At 42.5% G+C, this 22550-nt stretch overlaps 6 non-coding genes across 6 annotated transcripts; all 6 read left to right on the top strand.

Moving 5' to 3' along the window:
• The first annotated feature begins 2122 nt into the window (after positions 1–2122).
• trnaf-gaa (transfer RNA phenylalanine (anticodon GAA)) lies at positions 2123–2195 on the top strand. Its single transcript has one exon. It is a non-coding gene; the product is annotated as a tRNA-Phe (tRNA).
• A 3534-nt stretch (positions 2196–5729) lies between these two features.
• On the top strand, positions 5730–5818 carry trnap-agg (transfer RNA proline (anticodon AGG)). The gene is given in 2 exon segments: positions 5730–5765; positions 5783–5818. It is a non-coding gene; the product is annotated as a tRNA-Pro (tRNA).
• Positions 5819–11333: 5515 nt separating this feature from the next.
• Positions 11334–11406, top strand: trnaf-gaa (transfer RNA phenylalanine (anticodon GAA)). The gene has a single exon. It is a non-coding gene; the product is annotated as a tRNA-Phe (tRNA).
• Positions 11407–14939: 3533 nt separating this feature from the next.
• Positions 14940–15028, top strand: trnap-agg (transfer RNA proline (anticodon AGG)). The gene is given in 2 exon segments: positions 14940–14975; positions 14993–15028. It is a non-coding gene; the product is annotated as a tRNA-Pro (tRNA).
• A 906-nt stretch (positions 15029–15934) lies between these two features.
• Positions 15935–16007, top strand: trnaf-gaa (transfer RNA phenylalanine (anticodon GAA)). Its single transcript has one exon. It is a non-coding gene; the product is annotated as a tRNA-Phe (tRNA).
• Positions 16008–20543: 4536 nt separating this feature from the next.
• On the top strand, positions 20544–20616 carry trnaf-gaa (transfer RNA phenylalanine (anticodon GAA)). Its single transcript has one exon. It is a non-coding gene; the product is annotated as a tRNA-Phe (tRNA).
• The last annotated feature ends 1934 nt before the right edge of the window (positions 20617–22550 follow it).

The following is a 22550-nucleotide window of genomic DNA, read 5'->3' as shown; positions in this document are numbered from 1 at the left end:
CAGTCCCCATCCACCACCACCCTCCTCCGCCTGGCTGAACTTGTTCTCACATTGAACAACTTCTCCTTCAACTCCACGCACTTCCTTCAAGTAAAAGGTGTCGCTATGGGTACCCGCATGGGTCCTAGTTATGCCTGTCTTTTTGTGGGATATGTCGAGCATTCTTTGTTCCAGTCCTACTCAGGCCCCCTCCCCCAACTCTTTTTCCGGTACATTGATGACTGTATCGGTGCCGTTTCCTGCTCCCGCCCCGAACCAGAAAACTTTATCAACTTTGCTTCCAATTTCCACCCTTCTCTCACCTTCACATGGTCCATCTCTGACACTTCCCTTCCCTTCCTCGACTTCACTGTCTCCATCTCTGGGAATAGGTTGTCTACCAATATCCATTATAAGCCCACCGACTCCCACAGCTACCTCGACTACACTTCTTCACACCCTACCTCCTGTAAGGACTCCATTCCATTCTCCCAGATTCTACGTCTCCGACGCATCTGCTCTGATGATGCTACCTTCCATGACGGTGCTTCTGATATGACCTCCTTTTTCCTCAACCGAGGATTTCCCCCCACTGTTGTTGACAGGGCCCTCAACCGTGTCCGACCCATTCCCCGCACCTCTACCCTCACCCCTTCCCCTCCCTCCCAGAACCGTGACAGGGTTCCCCTTGTCCTCACTTTTCATCCCACCAGCCTCCATATCCAAAGGATCATCCTCCGCCATTTTCGCCACCTCCAGCGTGATGCCACTACCAGTCGCATCTTCCCCTCCCTTCCCCTGTCAGCATTCCGAAGGGATCGTTCCATCCGCGACACCCTGGTCCACTCCTCCATTACCCCCACCACCTCGTCCCCGTCTCAGGGCACCTTCCCCTGCAATCGCAGGAGGTGTAATACCTGCCCATTTACCTCCTCTCTCCTCACTATCCCAGGCCCAAAACACTCCTTTCAGGTGAAGCAGCGATTTACTTGTACTTCTTTCAATGTAGTATACTGTATTCGCTGCTCACAGTGTGGTCTCCTCTACATTGGGGAGACCAAGCGCAGACTGGGTGACCGCTTTGCGGAACATCTCCGCTCAGTCCGCAAGCAGGACCCTGAGCTTCCGGTTGCTTGCCATTTCAACACTCCCCCCTGCTCTCATGCTCACATCTCTGTCCTGGGATTGCTGCAGTGTTCCAGTGAACATCAACGCAAGCTCGAGGAACAGCATCTCATCTACCGATTAGGCACACTACAGCCTGCCGGACTGAACATTGAGTTCAATAATTTCAGAGCATGACAGCCCCCCATTTTACTTTCATTTTTAGTTATTTTTTCTTCCTTTTTTTTTACATTCTTTTTTACATTTTTTACAATCTTTTTTTGCATTTATTTCATTTCATCTTAGTTTGTTCAGTTTGCTTACCCACTGTTTTTTTTCAGGTTTTTTTTCAGGTTTGCACTTGCTGCTGTTCAACATTCAGTGTATTCACACCTAATCTGTACTAATGCTTTGTCTTTCAACACACCATCAACATATTGTTTGCCTTTGCTCCGTGACCTTTTGGTCAGCTATGTGGCCTGGTCCAATCTGCACCTTCTCCTTTGTTATCTCTTGCCCCACCCCCACCTCACTTGCTTATAATCTGTGACTTTTCTAATATTTGTCAGTTCCGAAGAAGGGTCACTGACCCGAAACATTAACTCTGCTTCTCTTTCCACAGATGCTGCCAGACCTGCTGAGTGGTTGCAGTATTTCTTGTTTTTGTTTCAGATTTCCAGCATCCGCAGTATTTTGCTTTTATTTTTGTGAGTTTGAGTGCCATTTTGTTTTTCCCTTTTTTAAGGCTTCATGAGCAGAGTGCAGGGAGTGTTTGAAATGAGCAAGTCTCGCTTTGATTCAGGACTCTGACCTCTCCGCAGCATCTCTCTATGAAAGATTGAATTTGATCTCATTTCATTCTCAGCTCGGGGTCTGTGCGGCTCAGTGGCACTTCTGGCTGTCTCCCGCTTCACAATCCATCAGTACTGAGAAAGCAATGGGGAATATTACTCTCATGTTGTGTTCTTTAATTTTTTGGAAAACTTGAATGTATGTATTTTCTTCCAAAACACGGACACCAAAACACTGTTAACGTAGAGCTGAAATAGCTCAGTTGGGAGAGCATTAGACTGAAGATCTAAATGTCCCTGGTTCAATCCTGGGTTTCAGCAATTTCGCTTCCTTATGTGTCCCTTGCCTTGGTTCTGATTTTCCAGTTGCACAATTTCCTTTGAAATTATTTACCAAGCACCAGTGGATTGAATTTGAGAAACAACACAGAGTCATTTACAGCATAGAAGGTGGTCGTTTGGCCTATCACGTCCATGCTGGCTCTCCCCGGAGCAATCTAGTCAGTTCCACTCACCAGCTCGATCCCTTTCCTCCTGCAAGTTTCTTTCCTTCAAGTATCCATCCAATTTCCTTTTCAAATCATTGATTGTCTCTGCTTCCACCACACACATGGGCCAAGTCATTACCACCCACAACATAAAAAATTTCCACCTCATCAAGGATGGGAAATACTTATATCTTCTATATTTGCTTATTCTCTATTTCTATGAGAATAGACTGGCAGTCAACATGAAAGGAAACCCAAAAATCTTCGAGCAGCATGTAAATGATAAGTGGGTAGTAAGAGGTTGAGTCGGGCCTATTAGGGACAAAAAGGATAATATAAGCTTAGAGGTGCAGGGCAATGTTAATCTACTTAATGAGTACTTTGCATCAGTGATCACTAAGGAAGTGGAATTTGACAAAATATCAGTCGAAGTGAAGAGAGTAGAGACAATGGAGAGAGTACAAATTAGGAGAGGGAGGTACTAAAAAGGCTGGCTGTGCTCAGGGAAGATAAATCACCTGGTCCGGATGGCTCACATCCCAGGTTGCGAAAGGAAATGCGGATGCAGATAACGGAAGGGCTTGCTATAATCTTCCAATCTTCCCTGGATACGGGGGAGGTGCCAGAGGATTAAACAGTGGCAAATGCGACACCCTTATTCAAGAAAGGGTGTAAGGACAGTCCGGGTAACTACAGGCTAGTTAGATTAACAGCAGCGGTGGGTAAGGTTTTAGAAAGAATAATCAGGGTAAAAAATCAACAGTCTCTTGGAGAGGTTTGACTTAATTAAGGAGAGTGAGCATGGATTTATAAATGGGAGTTCATGCTTGACTAATCTAACTGCATTTTCTGATGAACTAACAGAGCAGGTTGATGAAGGGAATGCAGTGGATGTTGTTTATATGGATTTTAAGGAAGCGTTTGACAAGGTACCACATAAAAGGGCGGTTAACAAAATTGAGGTTCGTGGTATAGGAGGGTCAGTGTCCAATTGGATAGAAAATTGGTTTAAGGACAGAAAACAGCGAGTCTTATTAAATGGTTCTTTGTCAGACTGGAGGATAGTCGACAGTGGTGTTCCCCAAGGGTCAGTGCTAGAACCACTGCTTTTTTTGCTAAAGGTAAGTGACTTGGATCTTGGAATACAGAGTAGAATCTCAAAATATGCCGATGACACCAAACCTGGAGGAGCGGCAAACAGTGAGGATGATATGAACTGCCTGCAACAGGACAGTGATAGGCTAGCAGAATGGGCAGACAGGTGGCAGATGGAATTTAATAGTGACAAGTGTGAGGTGATGTATTTTGGCATAAGGAATAGGGAGAGGCAATATATACTTAATGGCACAGTTCTAAAGAGTGTACTGGAATAGAGGGACTTGGGGTTCATGTGCATCAATCTTTGAAGGTGGGAAGACATATTGTGAGAGTGGTTCGCAAAGCATATGGGATCTTGGGCTTTATAAATAGAGGCATTGAGTACAAAAGCAGGGAAGTTATGCTGAACCATTATAAAACTCTGGTTAGGCCCCAATTGGAGTGTTGCTTTCAGTTCTGCTCAGCAGACTTTAGAAAGAATGTGAGGGTCCTTGAGAGGACGCAGAGGCGATTTACCAGAATGGATCCAGGGATGGGGGATTTTAGTTACAAGGTTAGGTTGGAAAAGCTAGGATTATTCTGCCTATATCAAAGGAGATTGAGTGGAGAATTGATAGAGGTGTATAACACCTCTAGAGAACAGGCCATCCTGGACTGGGTATTGTGTAATGAGAAAGGATTAGTTAACAATCTTGTTGTGTGGGGTCCCTTGGGGAAGTGCGCCCATAATATGATAAACTTCTTCATTAAGATGGAGAGTGAGAGAGTTGATTCCGAGACTCGGGTCTTGAATCTAAACAAAGGAAACTATGAAGGTATGAGGCGGGAGTTGGCTATGTTAGATTGGGGAACGTTACTTAAAGGGTTGACAGTGGATAGGCAATGGCTAGAATTTAAAGAGCGCATGGATGAATTACAACAATTGTTCATTCCTGTCTGTGCAAAAGTAAAACAGGAATAGTGGCTCAACTGTGGCTTACAAAAGAAATTAAGGGAAGTATTAGATCCAAGGAGGAGAAATATAAAATGGCCAGAACAAGTAGCAAACCTGAAGATTGTGAGCAGTTTGGAATTTAGCAGAGGAGGACAAAGGGATTGATTAACAAGTGGAAATAAGCTTGCAGAGAACATCAAAATTGACTGTAAAAGCTTCTATAGATATGTGAAGAGAAAAAGAGTAGTGAAGACAAATGTGGGTCCCTTCCAGTCAGAAACGGGGAAATTTATAATGGGGAACAAAGAAATGACAGACCAATTAAATACATACTTTGGATCTGTCTTCACAAAGGAGGATACACATTATCTCCCAGAAATGTTGGGGAACATAGGGTCTAGTGAGAAGGAGGAACTGTATGAAATCAGTATTAGTAGGGAATGTTTGGGAAATTGATGGGATTGAAGGCCGATAAATCCCCAGGGCCTGATAATCTACATCCCAGAGTACTTAAGGAAGTGGCCCTTGAAATAGCAGATGCATTTCTGGTCTTTTTTCAAAATTCTATAGACTCTGGAACAGTTCCAATGGATTGGACGGTAGTTAATGTAACTCCACTATTTAAAAAAAGAGGCAGAAAGAAAACAGCGAATTATATACCGGTTAGCCTGACATCAGTCGTGGGGAAAATGCTGGAGTCCATTATAAAAGATGTAATAGCAGAGTGCAATAATAACTCGTCTCCACTCCGAGTATTTCTAAATCCCACACATTCACTAGAATGTGAACAATTATTTCCTGTTGTGTCTCTCTCAGATTTGTAAACTTCACTGTATTGGAGTGAGGTGACATCTACTGGCGGGAAGCAAGAACTGCAATTAAGCAGCAGAAACTCCACAGTCTGTCAGGGTTAAAGAAACATTGCAATGTGAGGATGCAGCGAAGTGGTTTGATTGGGTAGATGGAGACATGATTCCACTTGTGGTGGTGTCTGAAGCAAAGGCCAGAAATACAAAATTGTCATTAATAAAAGAAATGAGGAATTCATGAAAAATGTAGTAACGTAGTGAATGGTTAGAATGTGGATAGAATAGAAAGTGAGATTGGATGGACAGAAGCAGTCTGAAAGGATGGCTGAAACAAAAGGTGAGTGCCCAGAAACGTTAACTGTGTTTCTCACAGCACAGATGCTGCCAGAGCTGCTGAACATTTCCAGCACTTTCTGTTTTTATTTCAGCATTTGCAGGATGTTGCTTTGATCTGAAAAAAAATGGATGATTGGCTGGGGGGTTCCAGTGAAATTCCACAGCAGCTAATAAAGCCTGACCTGTCAGTGGCTCGTTGGTCTAGGGGTATGATTCTCGCTTAGGGAGTATGGTTAATTAACATGCGAGAGATCCCGGGTTCAAGTCCCGGACGAGCCCTGGTCTGCTGGCATTTTTAGATTAAGGTTATCTATTGGTTTCAGCCTTGCAGAAGGTGGAATTGACTTCCATACGGAGCTGGCTTGAGGACCAGACAACTGGATTCAAAGAGCTTGTCGACAAAATTGTAATTAACTAAATGTACAGATAGCCAAGTGGGAATATAAAGTTGTTGCTGTAATTGTGACCTGACTCCAAAAACAACAGGACTGGGTTCTGGACTGGAATTCTTCAGTGTTTCTGTTGTTTGGCTTGCATTGACTCATCGATTTTCTTGTTTTTCACTTTGTCGATGCCTTTGAATAATTGTGGATCCTTCTTCAGGGTGTCTTCTTTCACCAGGTAGTTCTGACCTCTGATGATGTTGATTGTAATCAGCTTCAATTCGCTGATAGTTTTGGAAATGAGCAGATTTCCTTTGCTTGAGTCTAGAACATGGAACTCAGTCTGACATGTGGACCCATGGGAGGATTTGAATGCCACCCCTGCGTTGGAGTTGCATCCATCCAATAAGAGACCGAGTAGAAGTGACAGTTCTGTCAGTCGAATATGAGACTTTTAATGGCAGGGTTGTGAGTTTGAGTGCCATTCTGTTTTTCCCTTTTTTAAGGCTTCATGAGCAGAGAGTACAGGGAGTGTTTGAAATGAGCAAGTCTCGCTTTGATTCAGGACTCTTACCTCTCAGCAGCATCTCACTATGAAAGATTGAATTTGATCTCATTTCATTCTCAGCTCGGGGTCTGTGCGGCTCAGTGGCACTTCTGGCTGTCTCCCGCTTCACAATCCATCAGTACTGAGAAAGCAGTGGGGAATATTACTCACATGTTGTGTTCTTTAATTTTTTGGAAAACTTGAATGTATGTATTTTCTTCCAAAACAAGGACACCAAGCCACTGTTAATGTAGGGCTGAAAAACTCAGTTGGGAGAGCGTTAGACTGAAGATCTAAAGGTCCCTGATTCAATCCCGGGTTTCAGCAATTTTGCTTCCTTATGCGTCCCTTGCCTTGGTTCTGATTTTCTGGTTGCACAATTTACTTTAGATTATTTCCCAAGCACCAGTGGATTGAATTTGAGAAACAACACAGAGTCATTTACAACATAGAAGGTGGTCGTTTGGCCTATCACGTCCATGCTGGCTCTCCCCGGAGCAATCTAGTCAGTTCTACTCACCAGCTCGATCCCTTTCCTCCTGCAAGTTTCTTTCCTTCAAGTATCCATCCAATTTCCTTTTCAAATCATTGATTGTCTCTGCTTCCACCACACTCGTGGGCCAAGTCATTACCACCCACAGCATAAAAAATTCCACCTCATCAAGGATGGGAAATACTTACATCTTCTATATTTGCTTATTCTCTATTTCTATGAGAATAGACTGGCAGTCAACATGAAAGGAAACCCAAAAATCTTCGAGCAGCATGTAAATGATAAGTGGGTAGTAAGAGGTTGAGTCGGGCCTATTAGGGACAAAAAGGATAATATAAGCTTAGAGGTGCAGGGCAATGTTAATCTACTTAATGAGTACTTTGCATCAGTGATCACTAAGGAAGTGGAATTTGACAAAATATCAGTCGAAGTGAAGAGAGTAGAGACAATGGAGAGAGTACAAATTAGGAGAGGGAGGTACTAAAAAGGCTGGCTGTGCTCAGGGAAGATAAATCACCTGGTCCGGATGGCTCACATCCCAGGTTGCGAAAGGAAATGCGGATGCAGATAACGGAAGGGCTTGCTATAATCTTCCAATCTTCCCTGGATACGGGGGAGGTGCCAGAGGATTAAACAGTGGCAAATGCGACACCCTTATTCAAGAAAGGGTGTAAGGACAGTCTGCGTAACTACAGGCTAGTTAGATTAACAGCAGCGGTGGGTCAGGTTTTAGAAAGAATAATCAGGGTAAAAAATCAACAGTCACTTGGAGAGGTTTGACTTAATTAAGGAGAGTGAGCATGGATTTATAAATGGGAGTTCATGCTTGACTAATCTAACTGCATTTTCTGATGAACTAACAGAGCAGGTTGATGAAGGGAATGCAGTGGATGTTGTTTATATGGATTTTAAGGAAGCGTTTGACAAGGTACCACATAAAAGGGCGGTTAACAAAATTGAGGTTCGTGGTATAGGAGGGTCAGTGTCCAATTGGATAGAAAATTGGTTTAAGGACAGAAAACAGCGAGTCTTATTAAATGGTTCTTTGTCAGACTGGAGGATAGTCGACAGTGGTGTTCCCCAAGGGTCAGTGCTAGAACCACTGCTTTTTTTGCTAAAGGTAAGTGACTTGGATCTTGGAATACAGAGTAGAATCTCAAAATATGCCGATGACACCAAACTTGGAGGAGTGGCAAACAGTGAGGATGATATGAACTGCCTGCAACAGGACAGTGATAGGCTAGCAGAATGGGCAGACAGGTGGCAGATGGAATTTAATAATGACAAGTGTGAGGTGATGTATTTTGGCATAAGGAATAGGGAGAGGCAATATATACTTAATGGCACAGTTCTAAAGAGTGTGCTGGAATAGAGGGACTTGGGGTTCATGTGCATCAATCTTTGAAGGTGGCAAGACATATTGCGAGAGTGGTTTGCAAAGCATATGGGATCTTGGGCTTTATAAATAGAGGCATTGAGTACAAAAGCAGGGAAGTTATGCTGAACCATTATAAAACTCTGGTTAGGCCCCAATTGGAGTGTTGCTTTCAGTTCTGCTCAGCAGACTTTAGAAAGAATGTGAGGGTCCTTGAGAGGACGCAGAGGCGATTTACCAGAATGGATCCAGGGATGGGGGATTTTAGTTACAAGGTTAGGTTGGACAAGCTAGGATTATTCTGCCTATATCAAAGGAGATTGAGTGGAGAATTGATAGAGGTGTATAACACCTCTAGAGAACAGGCCATCCTGGACTGGGTATTGTGTAATGAGAAAGGATTAGTTAACAATCTTGTTGTGTGGGGTCCCTTGGGGAAGTGCGCCCATAATATGATAAACTTCTTCATTAAGATGGAGAGTGAGAGAGTTGATTCCGAGACTCGGGTCTTGAATCTAAACAAAGGAAACTATGAAGGTATGAGGCGGGAGTTGGCTATGATAGATTGGGGAACGTTACTTAAAGTTTTGACAGTGGATAGGCAATGGCTAGAATTTAAAGAGCGCATGGATGAATTACAACAATTGTTCATTCCTGTCTGTGCAAAAGTAAAACAGGAATAGTGGCTCAACTGTGGCTTACAAAAGAAATTAAGGGAAGTATTAGATCCAAGGAGGAGAAATATAAAATGGCCAGAACAAGCAGCAAACCTGAAGATTGTGAGCAGTTTGGAATTTAGCAGAGGAGGACAAAGGGATTGATTAACAAGTGGAAATAAGCTTGCAGAGAACATCAAAATTGACTGTAAAAGCTTCTATAGATATGTGAAGAGAAAAAGAGTAGTGAAGACAAATGTGGGTCCCTTCCAGTCAGAAACGGGGGAATTTATAATGGGGAACCAAGAAATGACAGACCAATTAAATACATACTTTGGATCTGTCTTCACAAAGGAGGATACACATTATCTCCCAGAAATGTTGGGGAACATAAGGTCTAGTGAGAAGGAGGAACTGTATGAAATCAGTATTAGTTGGGAATGTTTGGGAAATTGATGGGATTGAAGGCCGATAAATCCCCAGGGCCTGATAATCTACATCCCAGAGTACTTAAGGAAGTGGCCCTTGAAATAGCAGATGCATTTCTGGTCTTTTTTCAAAATTCTATAGACTCTGGAACAGTTCCAATGGATTGGACGGTAGTTAATGTAACTCCACTATTTAAAAAAAGAGGCAGAAAGAAAACAGCGAATTATATACCGGTTAGCCTGACATCAGTCGTGGGGAAAATGCTGGAGTCCATTATAAAAGATGTAATAGCAGAGTGCAATAATAACTCGTCTCCACTCCTAGTATTTCTAAATCCCACACATTCACTATAATGTGAACAATTATTTCCTGTTGTGTCTCTCTCAGATTTGTAAACTTCACTGTATTGGAGTGAGGTGACATCTACTGGCGGGAAGCAAGAACTGCAATTAAGCAGCAGAAACTCCACAGTCTGTCAGGGTGAAAGAAACATTGCAATGTGAGGATACAGCGAAGTGGTTTGATTGGGTAGATGGAGACATGATTCCACTTGTGGTGGTGTCTGAAGCAAAGGCCAGAAATACAAAATTGTCATTAATAAAAGAAATGAGGAATTCATGAAAAATGTAGTAACGTAGTGAATGGTTAGAATGTGGATAGAATAGAAAGTGAGATTGGATGGACAGAAGCAGTCTGAAAGGATGGCTGAAACAAAAGGTGAGTGCCCAGAAACGTTAACTGTGTTTCTCACAGCACAGATGCTGCCAGAGCTGCTGAACATTTCCAGCACTTTCTGTTTTTATTTCAGCATTTGCAGGATGTTGCTTTGATCTGAAAAAAAATGGATGATTGGCTGGGGGGTTCCAGTGAAATTCCACAGCAGCTAATAAAGCCTGACCTGTCAGTGGCTCGTTGGTCTAGGGGTATGATTCTCGCTTAGGGAGTATGGTTAATTAACATGCGAGAGATCCTGGGTTCAAGTCCCGGCCGAGCCCTGGTCTGCTGGCATTTTTAGATTAAGGTTATCTATTGGTTTCAGGCTTGCAGAAGGTGGAATTGACTTCCATACGGAGCTGGCTTGAGGACCAGACAACTGGATTCAAAGAGCTTGTCGACAAAATTGTAATTAACTAAATGTACAGATAGCCAAGTGGGAATATAAAGTTGTTGCTGTAATTGTGACCTGACTCCAAAAACAACAGGACTGGGTTCTGGACTGGAATGGAATGGAATTCTTCAGTGTTTCTGTTGTTTGGCTTGCATTGACTCATCGATTTTCTTGTTTTTCACTTTGTCGATGCCTTTGAATAATTGTGGATCCTTCTTCAGGGTGTCTCCTTTCACCAGGTAGTTCTGACCTCCGATGATGTTGATTGTAATCAGCTTCAATTCGCTGATAGTTTTGGAAGTGAGCAGATTTCCTTTGCTTGAGTCTACAACTTTGAACTCAGTCTGACATGTGGACCCATGGGAGGATTTGAATGCCATCCCTGCGTTGGAGTTGCATCCATCCAATAAGAGACCGAGTAGAAGTGACAGTTCTGTCAGTCGAATATGAGACTTTTAATGGCAGTGTTGTGAGTTTGAGTGCCATTCTGTTTTTCCCTTTTTTAAGGCTTCATGAGCAGAGAGTACAGGGAGTGTTTGAAATGAGCAAGTCTCGCTTTGATTCAGGACTCTTACCTCTCAGCAGCATCTCACTATGAAAGATTGAATTTGATCTCATTTCATTCTCAGCTCGGGGTCTGTGCGGCTCAGTGGCACTTCTGGCTGTCTCCCGCTTCACAATCCATCAGTACTGAGAAAGCAATGGGGAATATTACTCACATGTTGTGTTCTTTAATTTTTTGGAAAACTTGAATGTATGTATTTTCTTCCAAAACAAGGACACCAAGCCACTGTTAATGTCGGGCTGAAATAGCTCAGTTGGGAGAGCGTTAGACTGAAGATCTAAAGGTCCCTGGTTTAATCCCGGGTTTCAGCAATTTCGCTTCCTTATGTGTCCCTTGCCTTGGTTCTGATTTTCCAGTTGCACAATTTACTTTGAGATTATTTACCAAGCACCAGTGGATTGAATTTGAGAAACAACACAGAATCATTTACAACATAGAAGGTGGTCATTTGGCCTATCACGTCCATGCTGGCTCTCCCCGGAGCAATCTAGTCAGTTCCACTCACCAGCTCGATCCCTTTCCTCCTGCAAGTTTCTTTACTTCAAGTATCCATCCAATTTCCTTTTCAAATCATTGATTGTCTCTGCTTCCACCACACTCGTGGGCCAAGACATTACCACCCACAACATAAAAAATTCCACCTCATCAAGGATGGGAAATACTTACATCTTCTATATTTGCTTATTCTCTATTTCTATGAGAATAGACTGGCTGTCAACATGAAAGGAAACCCAAAAATCTTCGAGCAGCATGTAAATGATAAGTGGGTAGTAAGAGGTTGAGTCGGGCCTATTAGGGACAAAAAGGATAATATAAGCTTAGAGGTGCAGGGCAATGTTAATCTACTTAATGAGTACTTTGCATCAGTGATTACTAAGGAAGTGGAATTTGACAAAATATCAGTCGAAGTGAAGAGAGTAGAGGCAATGGAGAGAGTACAAATTAGGAGAGGGAGGTACTAAAAAGGCTGGCTGTCCTCAGGGAAGATAAATCACCTGGTCCGGATGGCTCACATCCCAGGTTGCGAAAGGAAATGCGGATGCAGATAACGGAAGGGCTTGCTATAATCTTCCAATCTTCCCTGGATACGGGGGAGGTGCCAGAGGATTAAACAGTGGCAAATGCGACACCCTTATTCAAGAAAGGGTGTAAGGACAGTCTGCGTAACTACAGGCTAGTTAGATTAACAGCAGCGGTGGGTCAGGTTTTAGAAAGAATAATCAGGGTAAAAAATCAACAGTCTCTTGGAGAGGTTTGACTTAATTAAGGAGAGTGAGCATGGATTTATAAATGGGAGTTCATGCTTGACTAATCTAACTGCATTTTCTGATGAACTAACAGAGCAGGTTGATGAAGGGAATGCAGTGGATGTTGTTTATATGGATTTTAAGGAAGCGTTTGACAAGGTACCACATAAAAGGGCGGTTAACAAAATTGAGGTTCGTGGTATAGGAGGGTCAGTGTCCAATTGGATAGAAAATTGGTTTAAGGACAGAAAACAGCGAGTCTTATTAAATGGTTCTTTGTCAGACTGGAGGATAGTCGACAGTGGTGTTCCCCAAGGGTCAGTGCTAGAACCACTGCTTTTTTTGCTAAAGGTAAGTGACTTGGATCTTGGAATACAGAGTAGAATCTCAAAATATGCCGATGACACCAAACTTGGAGGAGTGGCAAACAGTGAGGATGATATGAACTGCCTGCAACAGGACAGTGATAGGCTAGCAGAATGGGCAGACAGGTGGCAGATGGAATTTAATAATGACAAGTGTGAGGTGATGTATTTTGGCATAAGGAATAGGGAGAGGCAATATATACTTAATGGCACAGTTCTAAAGAGTGTGCTGGAATAGAGGGACTTGGGGTTCATGTGCATCAATCTTTGAAGGTGGCAAGACATATTGCGAGAGTGGTTTGCAAAGCATATGGGATCTTGGGCTTTATAAATAGAGGCATTGAGTACAAAAGCAGGGAAGTTATGCTGAACCATTATAAAACTCTGGTTAGGCCCCAATTGGAGTGTTGCTTTCAGTTCTGCTCAGCAGACTTTAGAAAGAATGTGAGGGTCCTTGAGAGGACGCAGAGGCGATTTACCAGAATGGATCCAGGGATGGGGGATTTTAGTTACAAGGTTAGGTTGGAAAAGCTAGGATTATTCTGCCTATATCAAAGGAGATTGAGTGGAGAATTGATAGAGGTGTATAACACCTCTAGAGAACAGGCCATCCTGGACTGGGTATTGTGTAATGAGAAAGGATTAGTTAACAATCTTGTTGTGTGGGGTCCCTTGGGGAAGTGCGCCCATAATATGATAAACTTCTTCATTAAGATGGAGAGTGAGAGAGTTGATTCCGAGACTCGGGTCTTGAATCTAAACAAAGGAAACTATGAAGGTATGAGGCGGGAGTTGGCTATGTTAGATTGGGGAACGTTACTTAAAGGGTTGACAGTGGATAGGCAATGGCTAGAATTTAAAGAGCGCATGGATGAATTCCAACAATTGTTCATTCCTGTCTGTGCAAAAGTAAAACAGGAATAGTGGCTCAACTGTGGCTTACAAAAGAAATTAAGGGAAGTATTAGATCCAAGGAGGAGAAATATAAAATGGCCAGAACAAGCAGCAAACCTGAAGATTGTGAGCAGTTTGGAATTTAGCAGAGGAGGACAAAGGGATTGATTAACAAGTGGAAATAAGCTTGCAGAGAACATCAAAATTGACTGTAAAAGCTTCTATAGATATGTGAAGAGAAAAAGATTAGTGAAGACAAATGTGGGTCCCTTCCAGTCAGAAACGGGGGAATTTATAATGGGGAACCAAGAAATGACAGACCAATTAAATACATACTTTGGATCTGTCTTCACAAAGGAGGATACACATTATCTCCCAGAAATGTTGGGGAACATAGGGTCTAGTGAGAAGGAGGAACTGTATGAAATCAGTATTAGTTGGGAATGTTTGGGAAATTGATGGGATTGAAGGCCGATAAATCCCCAGGGCCTGATAATCTACATCCCAGAGTACTTAAGGAAGTGGCCCTTGAAATAGCAGATGCATTTCTGGTCTTTTTTCAAAATTCTATAGACTCTGGAACAGTTCCAATGGATTGGACGGTAGTTAATGTAACTCCACTATTTAAAAAAAGAGGCAGAAAGAAAACAGCGAATTATATACCGGTTAGCCTGACATCAGTCGTGGGGAAAATGCTGGAGTCCATTATAAAAGATGTAATAGCAGAGTGCAATAATAACTCGTCTCCACTCCTAGTATTTCTAAATCCCACACATTCACTATAATGTGAACAATTATTTCCTGTTGTGTCTCTCTCAGATTTGTAAACTTCACTGTATTGGAGTGAGGTGACATCTACTGGCGGGAAGCAAGAACTGCAATTAAGCAGCAGAAACTCCACAGTCTGTCAGGGTGAAAGAAACATTGCAATGTGAGGATGCAGCGAAGTGGTTTGATTGGGTAGATGGAGACATGATTCCACTTGTGGTGGTGTCTGAAGCAAAGGCCAGAAATACAAAATTGTCATTAATAAAAGAAATGAGGAATTCATGAAAAATGTAGTAACGTAGTGAATGGTTAGAATGTGGATAGAATAGAAAGTGAGATTGGATGGACAGAAGCAGTCTGAAAGGATGGCTGAAACAAAAGGTGAGTGCCCAGAAATGTTAACTGTGTTTCTCACAGCACAGATGCTGCCGGAGCTGCTGAACATTTCCAGCACTTTCTGTTTTTATTTCAGCATTTGCAGGATGTTGCTTTGATCTGAAAAAAAATGGATGATTGGCTGGGGGGTTCCAGTGAAATTCCACAGCAGCTAATAAAGCCTGACCTGTCAGTGGCTCGTTGGTCTAGGGGTATGATTCTCGCTTAGGGAGTATGGTTAATTAACATGCGAGAGATCCCGGGTTCAAGTCCCGGACGAGCCCTGGTCTGCTGGCATTTTTAGATTAAGGTTATCTATTGGTTTCAGGCTTGCAGAAGGTGGAATTGACATCCATACGGAGCTGGCTTGAGGACCAGACAACTGGATTCAAAGAGCTTGTCGACAAAATTGTAATTAACTAAATGTACAGATAGCCAAGTGGGAATATAAAGTTGTTGCTGCAATTGTGACCTGACTCCAAAAACAACAGGACTGGGTTCTGGACTGGAATTCTTCAGTGTTTCTGTTGTTTGGCTTGCATTGACTCATCGATTTTCTTGTTTTTCACTTTGTCGATGCCTTTGAATAATCGTGGATCCTTCTTCAGGGTGTCTCCTTTCACCAGGTAGTTCTGACCTCCGATGATGTTGATTGTAATCAGCTTCAATTCGCTGATAGTTTTGGAAGTGAGCAGATTTCCTTTGCTTGAGTCTACAACATGGAACTCAGTCTGACATGTGGACCCATGGGAGGATTTGAATGCCATCCCTGCGTTGGAGTTGCATCCATCCAATAAGAGACCGAGTAGAAGTGACAGTTCTGTCAGTCGAATATGAGACTTTTAATGGCAGGGTTGTGAGTTTGAGTGCCATTCTGTTTTTCCCTTTTTTAAGGCTTCATGAGCAGAGAGTACAGGGAGTGTTTGAAATGAGCAAGTCTCGCTTTGATTCAGGACTCTTACCTCTCAGCAGCATCTCACGATGAAAGATTGAATTTGATCTCATTTCATTCTCAGCTCGGGGTCTGCGCGGCTCAGTGGCACTTCTGGCTGTCTCCCGCTTCACAATCCATCAGTACTGAGAAAGCAATGGGGAATATTACTCACATGTTGTGTTCTTTAATTTTTTGGAAAACTTGAATGTATGTATTTTCTTCCAAAACAAGGACACCAAGCTACTGTTAATGTAGGGCTGAAATAGCTCAGTTGGGAGAGCGTTAGACTGAAGATCAAAAGGTCCTTGGTTCAATCCCGGGTTTCAGCAATTTTGCTTCCTTATGTGTCCCTTGCCTTGGTTCTGATTTTCCAGTTGCACAATTTACTTTGAAATTATTTACCAAGCACCAGTGGATTGAATTTGAGAAACAACACAGAATCATTTACAACATAGAAGGTGGTCATTTGGCCTATCACGTCCATGCTGGCTCTCCCCGGAGCAATCTAGTCAGTTCCACTCACCAGCTCGATCCCTTTCCTCCTGCAAGTTTCTTTCCTTCAAGTATCCATCCAATTTCCTTTTCAAATCATTGATTGTCTCTGCTTCCACCACACTCGTGGGCCAAGACATTACCACCCACAACATAAAAAATTCCACCTCATCAAGGATGGGAAATACTTATATCTTCTATATTTGCTTATTCTCTATTTCTATGAGAATAGACTGGCAGTCAACATGAAAGGAAACCCAAAAATCTTTGAGCAGCATGTAAATGATAAGTGGGTAGTAAGAGGTTGAGTCGGGCCTATTAGGGACAAAAAGGATAATACAAGCTTAGAGGTGCAGGGCAATGTTAATCTACTTAATGAGTACTTTGCATCAGTGATCACTAAGGAAGTGGAATTTGACAAAATATCAGTTGAAGTGAAGAGAGTAGAGTCAATGGAGAGGGTACAAATTGAGAGAGGGAGGTACTAAAAAGGCTGGCTGTGCTTAGGGAAGATAAATCACCTGGTCCGGATGGCTCACATCCCAGGTTGCGAAAGGAAATGCGGATGCAGATAACGGAAGGGCTTGCTATAATCTTCCAATCTTCCCTGGATACGGGGGAGGTGCCAGAGGATTAAACAGTGGCAAATGCGACACCCTTATTCAAGAAAGGGTGTAAGGACAGTCTGCGTAACTACAGGCTAGTTAGATTAACAGCAGCGGTGGGTAAGGTTTTAGAAAGAATAATCAGGGTAAAAAATCAACAGTCACTTGGAGAGGTTCGAGTTAATTAAGGAGTGAGCATGGATTTATAAATGGGAGTTCATGCTTGACGAATCTAACTGCATTTTTTGATGAACTAACAGAGCAGGTTGATGAAGGGAATGCAGTGGATGTTGTTTATATGGATTTTAAGGAAGCGTTTGACAAGGTACCACATAAAAGGGCGGTTAACAAAATTGAGGTTCGTGGTATAGGAAGGTCAGTGTCCAATTGGATAGAAAATTGGTTTAAGGACAGAAAACAGCGAGTCTTATTAAATGGTTCTTTGTCAGACTGGAGGATAGTCGACAGTGGTGTTCCCCAAGGGTCAGTGCTAGAACCACTGCTTTTTTTGCTCAAGATAAATGACTTTGATCTTGGAATACAGAGTAGAATCTCAAAATATCGCGATGACAACAAACTTGGAGGAGTGGCAAACAGTGAGGATGATATGAACTGCCTGCAACAGGACAATGATAGGCTAGCAGAATGGGCAGACAGGTGGCAGATGGAATTTAATAGTGACAAGTGTGAGGTGATGTATTTTGGCATAAGGAATAGGGAGAGGCAATATATACTTAATGGCACAGTTCTAAAGAGTGTGCTGGAATAGAGGGACTTGGGGTTCATGTGCATCAATCTTTGAAGGTGGCAAGACATATTGCGAGAGTGGTTTGCAAAGCATATGGGATCTTGGGCTTTATAAATAGAGGCATTGAGTACAAAAGCAGGGAAGTTATGCTGAACCATTATAAAACTCTGGTTAGGCCCCAATTGGAGTGTTGCTTTCAGTTCTGCTCAGCAGACTTTAGAAAGAATGTGAGGGTCCTTGAGAGGACGCAGAGGCGATTTACCAGAATGGATCCAGGGATGGGGGATTTTAGTTACAAGGTTAGGTTGGAAAAGCTAGGATTATTCTGCCTATATCAAAGGAGATTGAGTGGAGAATTGATAGAGGTGTATAACACCTCTAGAGAACAGGCCATCCTGGACTGGGTATTGTGTAATGAGAAAGGATTAGTTAACAATCTTGTTGTGTGGGGTCCCTTGGGGAAGTGCGCCCATAATATGATAAACTTCTTCATTAAGATGGAGAGTGAGAGAGTTGATTCCGAGACTCGGGTCTTGAATCTAAACAAAGGAAACTATGAAGGTATGAGGCGGGAGTTGGCTATGTTAGATTGGGGAACGTTACTTAAAGGGTTGACAGTGGATAGGCAATGGCTAGAATTTAAAGAGCGCATGGATGAATTCCAACAATTGTTCATTCCTGTCTGTGCAAAAGTAAAACAGGAATAGTGGCTCAACTGTGGCTTACAAAAGAAATTAAGGGAAGTATTAGATCCAAGGAGGAGAAATATAAAATGGCCAGAACAAGCAGCAAACCTGAAGATTGTGAGCAGTTTGGAATTTAGCAGAGGAGGACAAAGGGATTGATTAACAAGTGGAAATAAGCTTGCAGAGAACATCAAAATTGACTGTAAAAGCTTCTATAGATATGTGAAGAGAAAAAGATTAGTGAAGACAAATGTGGGTCCCTTCCAGTCAGAAACGGGGGAATTTATAATGGGGAACCAAGAAATGACAGACCAATTAAATACATACTTTGGATCTGTCTTCACAAAGGAGGATACACATTATCTCCCAGAAATGTTGGGGAACATAGGGTCTAGTGAGAAGGAGGAACTGTATGAAATCAGTATTAGTTGGGAATGTTTGGGAAATTGATGGGATTGAAGGCCGATAAATCCCCAGGGCCTGATAATCTACATCCCAGAGTACTTAAGGAAGTGGCCCTTGAAATAGCAGATGCATTTCTGGTCTTTTTTCAAAATTCTATAGACTCTGGAACAGTTCCAATGGATTGGACGGTAGTTAATGTAACTCCACTATTTAAAAAAAGAGGCAGAAAGAAAACAGCGAATTATATACCGGTTAGCCTGACATCAGTCGTGGGGAAAATGCTGGAGTCCATTATAAAAGATGTAATAGCAGAGTGCAATAATAACTCGTCTCCACTCCTAGTATTTCTAAATCCCACACATTCACTAGAATGTGAACAATTATTTCCTGTTGTGTCTCTCTCAGATTTGTAAACTTCACTGTATTGGAGTGAGGTGACATCTACTGGCGGGAAGCAAGAACTGCAATTAAGCAGCAGAAACTCCACAGTCTGTCAGGGTGAAAGAAACATTGCAATGTGAGGATACAGCGAAGTGGTTTGATTGGGTAGATGGAGACATGATTCCACTTGTGGTGGTGTCTGAAGCAAAGGCCAGAAATACAAAATTGTCATTAATAAAAGAAATGAGGAATTCATGAAAAATGTAGTAACGTAGTGAATGGTTAGAATGTGGATAGAATAGAAAGTGAGATTGGATGGACAGAAGCAGTCTGAAAGGATGGCTGAAACAAAAGGTGAGTGCCCAGAAACGTTAACTGTGTTTCTCACAGCACAGATGCTGCCAGAGCTGCTGAACATTTCCAGCACTTTCTGTTTTTATTTCAGCATTTGCAGGATGTTGCTTTGATCTGAAAAAAAATGGATGATTGGCTGGGGGGTTCCAGTGAAATTCCACAGCAGCTAATAAAGCCTGACCTGTCAGTGGCTCGTTGGTCTAGGGGTATGATTCTCGCTTAGGGAATATGGTTAATTAACATGTAAGAGATCCCAGGTTCAAGTCCCGGACGAGCCCTGGTCTGCTGGCATCCTTAGATTAAGGTTATCTATTGGTTTCAGGCTTGCAGAAGGTGGAATTGACTTCCATACGGAGCTGGCTTGAGGACCAGACAACTGGATTCAAAGAGCTTGTCGACAAAATTGTAATTAACTAAATGTACAGATAGCCAAGTGGGAATATAAAGTTGTTGCTGTAATTGTGACCTGACTCCAAAAACAACAGGACTGGGTTCTGGACTGGAATGGAATGGAATTCTTCAGTGTTTCTGTTGTTTGGCTTGCATTGACTCATCGATTTTCTTGTTTTTCACTTTGTCGATGCCTTTGAATAATTGTGGATCCTTCTTCAGGGTGTCTCCTTTCACCAGGTAGTTCTGACCTCCGATGATGTTGATTGTAATCAGCTTCAATTCGCTGATAGTTTTGGAAGTGAGCAGATTTCCTTTGCTTGAGTCTACAACTTTGAACTCAGTCTGACATGTGGACCCATGGGAGGATTTGAATGCCACCCCTGCGTTGGAGTTGCATTCATCCAATAAGAGACCGAGTAGAAGTGACAGTTCTGTCAGTCGAATATGAGACTTTTAATGGCAGGGTTGTGAGTTTGAGTGCCATTCTGTTTTTCCCTTTTTTAAGGCTTCATGAGCAGAGAGTACAGGGAGTGTTTGAAATGAGCAAGTCTCGCTTTGATTCAGGACTCTTACCTCTCAGCAGCATCTCACTATGAAAGATTGAATTTGATCTCATTTCATTCTCAGCTCGGGGTCTGTGTGGCTCAGTGGCACTTCTGGCTGTCTCCCGCTTCACAATCCATCAGTACTGAGAAAGCAATGGGGAATATTACTCACATGTTGTGTTCTTTAATTTTTTGGAAAACTTGAATGTATGTATTTTCTTCCAAAACAAGGACACCAAGCCACTGTTAATGTCGGGCTGAAATAGCTCAGTTGGGAGAGCGTTAGACTGAAGATCTAAAAGTCCCTGGTTTAATCCCGGGTTTCAGCAATTTCGCTTCCTTATGTGTCCCTTGCCTTGGTTCTGATTTTCCAGTTGCACAATTTACTTTGAGATTATTTACCAAGCACCAGTGGATTGAATTTGAGAAACAACACAGAATCATTTACAACATAGAAGGTGGTCATTTGGCCTATCACGTCCATGCTGGCTCTCCCCGGAGCAATCTAGTCAGTTCCACTCACCAGCTCGATCCCTTTCCTCCTGCAAGTTTCTTTACTTCAAGTATCCATCCAATTTCCTTTTCAAATCATTGATTGTCTCTGCTTCCACCACACTCGTGGGCCAAGACATTACCACCCACAACATAAAAAATTCCACCTCATCAAGGATGGGAAATACTTACATCTTCTATATTTGCTTATTCTCTATTTCTATGAGAATAGACTGGCTGTCAACATGAAAGGAAACCCAAAAATCTTCGAGCAGCATGTAAATGATAAGTGGGTAGTAAGAGGTTGAGTCGGGCCTATTAGGGACAAAAAGGATAATATAAGCTTAGAGGTGCAGGGCAATGTTAATCTACTTAATGAGTACTTTGCATCAGTGATTACTAAGGAAGTGGAATTTGACAAAATATCAGTCGAAGTGAAGAGAGTAGAGGCAATGGAGAGAGTACAAATTGAGAGAGGGAGGTACTAAAAAGGCTGGCTGTGCTCAGGGAAGATAAATCACCTGGTCCGGATGGCTCACATCCCAGGTTGCGAAAGGAAATGCGGATGCAGATAACGGAAGGGCTTGCTATAATCTTCCAATCTTCCCTGGATACGGGGGAGGTGCCAGAGGATTAAACAGTGGCAAATGCGACACCCTTATTCAAGAAAGGGTGTAAGGACAGTCTGCGTAACTACAGGCTAGTTAGATTAACAGCAGCGGTGGGTCAGGTTTTAGAAAGAATAATCAGGGTAAAAAATCAACAGTCTCTTGGAGAGGTTTGACTTAACTAAGGAGAGTGAGCATGGATTTATAAATGGGAGTTCATGCTTGACTAATCTAACTGCATTTTCTGATGAACTAACAGAGCAGGTTGATGAAGGGAATGCAGTGGATGTTGTTTATATGTATGTTAAGGAAGCGTTTGACAAGGTACCACATAAAAGGGCGGTTAACAAAATTGAGGTTCGTGGTATAGGAGGGTCAGTGTCCAATTGGATAGAAAATTGGTTTAAGGACAGAAAACAGCGAGTCTTATTAAATGGTTCTTTGTCAGACTGGAGGATAGTCGACAGTGGTGTTCCCCAAGGGTCAGTGCTAGAACCACTGCTTTTTTTGCTAAAGGTAAGTGACTTGGATCTTGGAATACAGAGTAGAATCTCAAAATATGCCGATGACACCAAACTTGGAGGAGTGGCAAACAGTGAGGATGATATGAACTGCCTGCAACAGGACAGTGATAGGCTAGCAGAATGGGCAGACAGGTGGCAGATGGAATTTAATAATGACAAGTGTGAGGTGATGTATTTTGGCATAAGGAATAGGGAGAGGCAATATATACTTAATGGCACAGTTCTAAAGAGTGTTCTGGAATAGAGGGACTTGGGGTTCATGTGCATCAATCTTTGAAGGTGGCAAGTCATATTGCGAGAGTGGTTCGCAAAGCATATGGGATCTTGGGCTTTATAAATAGAGGCATTGAGTACAAAAGCAGGGAAGTTATGCTGAACCATTATAAAACTCTGGTTAGGCCCCAATTGGAGTGTTGCTTTCAGTTCTGCTCAGCAGACTTTAGAAAGAATGTGAGGGTCCTTGAGAGGACGCAGAGGCGATTTACCAGAATGGATCCAGGGATGGGGGATTTTAGTTACAAGGTTAGGTTGGAAAAGCTAGGATTATTCTGCCTATATCAAAGGAGATTGAGTGGAGAATTGATAGAGGTGTATAACACCTCTAGAGAACAGGCCATCCTGGACTGGGTATTGTGTAAT

The sequence above is a fragment of the Heterodontus francisci genome, chromosome 35 (genome assembly GCF_036365525.1).
Source record: "Heterodontus francisci isolate sHetFra1 chromosome 35, sHetFra1.hap1, whole genome shotgun sequence".
NCBI lineage: Eukaryota > Metazoa > Chordata > Chondrichthyes > Heterodontiformes > Heterodontidae > Heterodontus > Heterodontus francisci.
The sequence above is the reverse complement of the archived record's forward strand: the minus strand, read 5'-3'. Positions and strand labels throughout refer to the sequence as shown.